The sequence below is a fragment of the Anomalospiza imberbis genome, chromosome 4 (assembly GCF_031753505.1).
Source record: "Anomalospiza imberbis isolate Cuckoo-Finch-1a 21T00152 chromosome 4, ASM3175350v1, whole genome shotgun sequence".
In the NCBI taxonomy this organism is placed as follows: Eukaryota; Metazoa; Chordata; class Aves; order Passeriformes; family Viduidae; genus Anomalospiza; species Anomalospiza imberbis.
The window spans coordinates 7,811,661-7,819,832 of NC_089684.1; the positions used below are offsets into that span (position 1 = coordinate 7,811,661).

The 8,172-nt window shown below is 44.2% G+C and overlaps 1 long non-coding RNA gene across 2 annotated transcripts in view; it reads right to left on the bottom strand.

Annotated features, from left to right (window-relative positions):
* LOC137472182 (uncharacterized) overlaps window positions 1-7,342 on the bottom strand; it is a 95,591-nt gene extending 88,249 nt beyond the window's left edge. The window contains exon 1 of one of the 2 annotated variants that reach the window (XR_010998052.1): window positions 6,954-7,342. This is a non-coding gene — a long non-coding RNA (uncharacterized lncRNA). Of the gene's footprint in view, window positions 1-146; window positions 281-6,953 lie in introns of those variants that run through there. The other variant, XR_010998053.1, reaches the window with a different exon arrangement.
* Window positions 7,343-8,172: the final 830 nt, after the last annotated feature.

An 8,172-nucleotide genomic window follows, 5' to 3' on the forward strand; every position in this document is an offset into this window, starting at 1 on the left:
GGAGGTCATGACAAGGTCTTCAAGAGACAAACTTCATACCCAATTTATGTCTTACTCCAAAAAAAGTAATAGGATTTTTTAACAAAATTAATACTAATAAGAAAAAAAGAAATCCAGACTTTCCACCCCTTCCCTTATTGACTAACCTCTTTGCCCCAAGAACTTCTGACAAGGTGGTATTTTAAAGCCTTCTCTGCTCTCTTCTTACCACCCCTTCTTCTCTTCTTTATGTTAAATCCAATCCTCACTCCTTCACTTCCTACTAAACAGTAACTACTTGTCTTCTCCCTTGATTGTTTTAACAGCTAGTGCTGGTTTGCCAATCAGTCTCCTGCAATCTCTTCTCAGTCTTTCTCTAGTTTCTTCCCCACTATTTTGCACGACAAACCAGAAAGCATACCTGAAAAAATACTGTTACAACTATTCACTAGTGAATCTAAGGAAGGGTGGTAACGCCTGACCCTTATTCTAGCTTCAGTGTAGCTAATCCTAGCTATTGCTGAAGTCAACCCTAAATAGTCAGTCTTTAAGAAAAATAAAAAGTAAAATCTTCATTCTTGAGCACTTTACAACAATCTACAATTCTTTTTCCCAGGGCCACATAAGCCACAGTAAATCTTTTGCAAAGTGAAGTAAAATTAATTAGTTTTGCAGCTGCAAATTAACATATTTTAGTTCCTACTGAAATGGAATAGAAATACATTTGCTGTTTAGTCTGAAAGGCAGCTAAAAATCCAATTAAATTAGCAGTAACTTTTAAGTGAATGGACAGTACCTTCTTACACATGGTACCTAATTCACAGGCTATCCTGTACCTGCACCCTAAATGAGCAGATTTGCTGAAATTAAAAAATATAGTATGAATCTCAACTGACTACTGCCTCTTAACTTCAAAGCTTGATTTCCCCTTAGACCATCAGCTAGTCCATTTTGATTCTCATCCATGTACTTTATCCCTTTCACTGTAGGAAATACTTAAAATAGAAAGACTTAAAAAAATAGAAATACTTAAAAATTATGGTGGTAAGACTTGTATGTTCTTTGAATATAGACTTTTATTTCAGTCTAAAATTAGGGTTAGTGATCTCTGCTCTCCAAGAACAAGCTATACCCCAAAGATTTACAGAGGTTAGCATGTGACTGAAACAGTATTTTATACAGCTGCTGAGATGGGACTTATTGCAGACATCCACCAAAATGAAAACAGTATTTTTTCCAAAAAGAAAAGCACGAAACATACTTTGCTTCCACTAAGATTATGCTTCATATCTCCTGTTATATCAAGTTGTAATCCTAAAAATAGAAGCAGGAGTCATCATCAGATTAAACATGCATGTAGCATCTGCAGGAACAAGTTTTGAATGGATTTTTTCACTCATAAATCAATTTCTGATAATTTTGCTAGCAGTTCAAATTATTTCATCTGAAATCATACAGATAATGGTCAGTCTACCACAAAGTGGAATAATGTCTTTCAGAGCTGAGTTGGTGGTGTTTCAGTCCAAACTTCCACAAGCTTCATTCCTGCTGTGACCCATGGGCAATATCCACTGTCATCACCACACACTTCATCCTTTCTTCCTCACCCATCTTGCTCTAAAGTGGATAAATACAACCTCAATCCCTTCCAGCTGACTGTCTTCTCCTGGCTGTGCCCTGCTCCCTGCCCTTGGAAACAGGTGAACTTCTTTTGAACATCACTAAGGCTACATCTCAGTGCTACCCTGTCCTAAGGAGAACAGACTTACAACACAATGGTAGAACAGGTGTGGGAGCAGTACCTCAGCCAGAATGATGTGCCACCACATATTTCTTCAGAGATTAAATCAATTTGATTTTTAACACCGATTTAAAGATGGGATGACTCCTAAATGCACAGAACTGTCAATGCATAGGTGTCTATCTGAAGGGAAGAGCAACTTGACCACTTCCCCCGTGTTCAAAATGCTCCTACTCCAGCTATTCCACAGAGCTCCAGATCACATACAGTGAGATGGCTGCCAATCTACCCTCTGCAGATCTGCACTGTCTAAAAGTCACAATGCCATATTCTGGAACACAGCTCCTGTTCTTGCTTTCTTTTACCCTTGGAGGAAGTAAAAGCTTCAGCTGCCAGAAGGTAGGTCTGTTCTTCGGTATTGGTACAGACCAGGATGGCAGCAGAGAGCCACCATGTGTGTGATTCCACAGATTTCTGTAAACTGTCCTTGCATTCATTCCATGAAGGGAAAGAGATGCTGCTCTCATTAGATTGCTAAAATAGAAATATGATGACCAGATTTCTCTGGGCAACATATAGGGCACTATTTAGGACTTCTGCTGAAACACTTCCCATTGAACAGGCAAAATTAAAATATTCTTGTCTGCTGAAAGTATGTTTGCTTAGACATAGAACTTCTAATCAACAGGAGAACATTATGCTGTTGTAACATTTGATTCAATTTACATTATTGCCTAATTAACACTGGAACATTTAGCAGGTATTAGAAGAGACATTCTCAAGAGTTCCAGATTTCACCAGAGTTCCCAAGCAGAGTTTCTTTCATGCAAGACTTCACAGTTAAAATTTGAATCAACAAAACTAAATTATCTTTGACTTCGTTTGTGTTTCTAGATAAAAAGTACTTGCAAATCTTCTGTGCTGATTTTTCCACATGCTACAACAAAAGACACCTGCTGTACTTTAAAAGAATCTTTGCAAAATCTGTCTTACTTTTTAAATAGATGGAGTCAAAGTTACTTGGGGTAGAAGGTGCTAGATAAATTAAATCTTTAAAGAAGTTTGTAAATCAGATAGTGTCTCTTGCTAAGATAATCAAATAAGACTAGTTTCCACACAGGAAGCATATATAAGCATACTCAGGTATGTAACAGTGCATGTGTGCATTAAACAAACAACAGTTTCCTCTGTTTGATAAAATGTTAGTCTTCAAAAAACCTAGTTCTTGGTATCCATCATTAAATTCCTGAATTCATAGTCCAGAATTAATGGGTCCACATGTAAGGCTTGGTTTCTTTACAGACCTGAATAAAAGAATACCATTTCAGAAGTGAGAATATATTCATGACTTAACAGAGCTGCAAGTTAAGTTTTGTATGAAATTATCTTTATTGCACAAATAAAAGCATAATTTAATGCTTTAGTCATTCTGATAACTTGCAAACTGTGACTCGCCTAAGCCTACAGAATGTTTTAGTTTGTAACTTCAATTGCTGTCTTTAATGAAGTAAAATGCTGTTATAACAGGAAAAAAAATCTCAGCATATGTAAAGCAAACATATTTTAAAAATCCCCATAAGTATTGGCTTCCAGAACTTTTATTCCAGTATCCATCACAGGTAATTATTATTATTATTATTATTATTAACTACACTAGAAATATTCTCAGATACTGAATTTCACAGACCCTTCACCTCAATGCATTAACAAACATCTTGCTTGTTTCTTAAATACGTGGTTTACCTGGTATGAGTTGCAGCTGTAGCTTTCAAGTCAACCATTGAGTATTTTACTGTTATGACAGAGGCATGCCCAGAAGCTGACATTCCCTCATTTAACAAGCAATGTATGGTAACTAGACAGGATATAAGGACTTATTTCCCTTTCCCTCTATATTAAAATTTCATTTTCTAGAATTAAAATTTTCAGGTTTATCAATCTGGAATTGTCAGTTTAGTAAATACAACATTTCTAGAAACTGTGTATAAAACTCTGGTATGCGTTTTTTAGATAGTGTCAGAAGAGCAGAAAGGAACTTTCATTCTAGCAAGGACAGTAAATTTAACATTAGTATAACAAATGATAGGGTGAAAGAAAGATTTCAAGTGCTACAAATTGGAAGCAATACAAAAGAATATGCTTAATAGTGCTAGGGAACCTTCTTGCATATATTTGCAGAAAGAGAACTGGAAAAGATCAGGGAGAAAGTATCTACATGTTATACAGAAGAAACGTGTCTGTTTCACTAAAAGGATTTTAAAGGCACAGTTAATTTTCTTGTAAAACATATGCTGGTATCATTTTAATATAATATATGGAAAATATACAAATAACTTCCCCCCCCCACCCAGCATTATACTACCCAGTATGTCATGGAGAATACTTTTTAATATTCCTTTAGTTTCAGAGTTGTGGGGTTTTCCCCCTCAAATAAAAAGCTCTACAGCATTTTCTCAAACTCCGTGTTTTGTTAAAGACACATAATAAATTCAGATGTCAAGACATCAGTGTTTTGTAAATCTCTGATAACACATTCAGCTATTTATCAGCTGTGTGGAAAGTCATACTTTTGTTCTGGGGGAAATCCAATCTTAACATTAAACACCATGTTCATTTAAACTAATATTTTTACAGGAACTGAAGAAAAATCCAGAAGTTCTATTGTTCTGATTTTTTAGAAACACTCATTTGGACAGCAGAGACTGGAATTCAGGTTCAGAAGTCAACAGCAATGCTCCTAAGAAATGTTTGAATACTTTGGTGTACAAGAATAAAGGAAGTCTTTGAGAAATGTAACTATAATAGTGAAAAGAGCAAGGTTGGGATACAACACAGAAAGATTTCTAAGTGACAGCTATAGCACCCAAGACAAGAAGAAAATAAATTAGTTTCACAGTTATGAATATAACTTCTGTGAAGCTCACCATTTTCACCGACTTGGGAGACACACACTCCAAGCCCTTTCAGTATTTAGGCCAGCATTTCAGGAGCTTCTTTATGCATTTTTATACCTCAAAGGAGGCACAAATCTATACTGGTGACAAAAACTCATGATTGACTGAATAAAGCATTGGCATATAAAAGTCCAGACATACTTTACAATTTCAATTTTGTGCTATTCTCTACAGTACCTCCTAATTTAGAATATCCTATTTAATTTCTGAAGTTAATCTCTTATTAAATTCAATTTCTGGTACTTTCCTTAAGTATATATCTTTGATTAAGATAATGGAAAACAATTTGTCTCCGGAAAAAAAAATACTGCAAACATAAGATTACATTGTGTTGCTTCTTATTATGCCAACTTTATTACATTAAGAAAACTTTTACAACAAAATGCAACAAGTTTATGCAGTCATTGTAGGAGTTTCTCATAGAACATTTTCAAGTTTTGCAAGAAACATGAGGAATGTGAAGAACCAAGAGTTCTGAAAATACAGTTTAGCTGCACTGTTGATTTACTTATCACTTTATTACTGAAGTAACATGTTTAACCTGGAATGTTTTTCTTCAAAAAAAACCAAAACACCTTAGTTGCTTAGTTATAAAAGGATAACAAGAAAAGTCTTGTTACACCATCCCATATCCAGTCTCCACAATATTAAATAACAAGTTTTTTCTGATGAGTGAAAGTGGCACAAAGAGACAGAATTCAGGTATTAAGTGGTTAGTAGCATAAAATTCAAGTTCAATTATCAATTCAGTCAAATTATGTCAGTTGAAGATGGAAGAAGATTTCACTAGAAAATATGTAAAATATTGCCACCCCTTTGTTTCACACATATTTCTACACCATTTAGCTATATCTACCTATTAAAGGAAAAGTGATGAAAATCCAGCCTTCTCTTAACCAATGCTCTAAAATTGGGCAAAGGCTGTCCCAGTGCTGCTGGCCAAGCTAACACCTTAAGCTCTTGCAGAAGTGTTACCATCACTGTAATATAATTATTTAACATTCTAACACTTTGTTCAGCTCCCTAGAAGAGTAAAGCTTCCTATTTTAAGAAAACCTGCCCATTTAATGTCATTAACTATCCAATTAGTACAGTCTGTTCCTTGCTAGTTGCAGAGTACTGGGATAATCTTTTAATTGTTAACCACTACTGAATAATTTTAGCAATTATGCTTTTATACATTTTGTGATAATTAAGACAGAACACCCCTGGAATCTGATAATTTTTCAGTACTCAGTGACAAGCAGAACGACGATCAATGGTAGAAAAAATGTGCGTGTGACCAGGGGTAACGCTAACACCGCAGGGCACCGTGTCCACCTGCAGCGCCCGCAGGAAGGCGCGCACAGCCCGGCGCACCCCGCTCACGGCATCCACCTGAAGGACCCATTCCGCCCGCAGTGCAGCGGCTTCGGGGGTACCGGGCCGCTTCGCACAGCGCCTACGGGCTCCGCTCGCCACACTGCCTAAACCGAGCTAAACCATCACCGCCGCCGCTCCCCACGGCTCCACCTGCCGGGCGCCCGCGCCCCGCCGCACCCGCTCGCTGCCTTCCCCGCGGCGCCGCCACCGCGGGGCGGGCAAAGCCGCCCGGTGCCCCGATGCGCATCTTCCGCGCAGCCACCGGGTGCAAGCATCGTATCCGTCCCTCCTGAGCATCGGCAACTTTCTCTCCTTCCTAAGAGGAGGCGTGCCTCCGGGGGCTGCTGCCAAGCGCTCACAAGCAGCCGCATGGCACAGGCTCCCCGCAAGGAAAACCCCTGGAGGTGCTGGAAACAAAGCGGGATTACCTAAAAGGGCACAGGTCTGCTCGCGGCCGCCAGGAGCCCCACGGCGGCAGGAGAGCCGCCCTCCGCCCTCCCTCCGCAGGACGCTGCCTGTTGCACGGGCCCCGCGGGCTCCCTGCAGGGCAAAAACCAACTTCGCTCCGCCGGCCGCCCGCGCCGCCTCCGCGCCTCGAACTCGCGTGGGGAGAGGGACCCCGGGCTGCGGCCCCGAGCGGCAGCAGAGGCGAGTGGCTCGGACAAACCCCCTCTCCCGACAAGGCTGAGCCGTGCTCTGCAGAGTGGGACCCCCCTTTTCCGCCCCCCGCGGCTTCCCTATGCGCAAAACCAATTAACCCCGAGCGCTCGCCCTCCCGCAAAAGGCAAGAGAGGGGATGCGGGTGCAGACAGGAGGCAAAGTTTGATAAATGAGCATCTCCTGCAGTGACAGGTGACTACGGAGCGGAGGCACCCTCCGCGCCGGGCTAGGCAGAAGTGCGGCAAAGAAGCACTCACCTGTCCGTTGCCCTCCGGTAGGCGCGGAGGGGAAGGCGGGCAGGCGAGGGACACAGCCCCGCGCTCCTCTGCCGTCCGTCGGCCCCAGCGGCGGGCAGGATGCCGGGCAGAGGGCCCGCAGAGCAGCGGAGCCGCCCCGGGCAGGCACCCGTCAGCGGAGCAGGTGAAGCGGGGCGGTCGCCGCCGCCGGAAAGCAACACGTTTGGTTCTGAACTTTGCAGCTCCAGTCACAAACAAACAAATAGAGCCCAAGAAGGACCTCTCCCATCCGATCCCAGCCTTCTCGGCAGCCGCTGCCTCTCTTATTGGTGCGGAGGTTATTTATTTATTTGATTTCTCCCCCCTCCTTCCCCTCCTCCCCTTCCACACACCCCCCCTCTCCTTCCCTTTCACTTCCCCTATCCCTCCCCCCTCCCCGGCCTTCCCTCCCCTCCCTCACGCCGCGCAGACAGCCCCGGTCCCAGCGCGTCGCAAGCGCGGCCGGGCTGCTCTGCGGCCGGCGGCAGCGCCGGGTGCCGGGCGAGGGGCGGGCGCGCCGCGGGGAGGCGGGAGCGGAGGCGGGCGGGAGCGGGGCAGCCGCCGCGCCGCTGCCGGGCGATAGCGGAGAGCGGGCGGGAGCTGCTCCCGGATGCCCCGTCCTCCGCACCGGGCAGCGGGCAGCGGGAGGGCGATCCTGCTGGTCACCGCAGGGACAGGGCAGCCGGGCAGGGGATGACTGGTGATCGGGGCAGGGGAAGAGGGTAGCCGACATGTACCGGGCTGCTGCCGCGAGCAGCCGGGGGACCCCTACGGCGCTGTTTTGCAGCCCTCGCCCGTAGGGAGCTCCGGCGGCCGCGGTGCAGCGGGAGTGGCTCGGCCGCGGTGCGGCAGCGGCGGCGCCGGGAACGTGCGCCCGGCGGCCCCGGGCGAGAGCTGGGGCGCAGGAGAGGATGCCGCGCTCGCGGTGTGCGCATACTGGCAGAGCCGGGGGTTGTAAGTGCCTCTGTATGTGTGTTTACATACGTGTGTCTCTGGTAACGTTGCACGCAGCTTGCTTTCAAGGAGACCCTAGACTCGCTATCCGCAGTGTACTTTGTGTGCAGTGCTTTTTCGTTTTCCTTAAGCTTACGCGTGACCAGTGCAGCGGAAGCTTTATTTTGCCTCTGTCTTATCAGATGCTGAACCTTTGTTTGCTGGTTTGTTGCCCTTTTTCTCCCCCGTCTCCTAAATCCACGTGCAA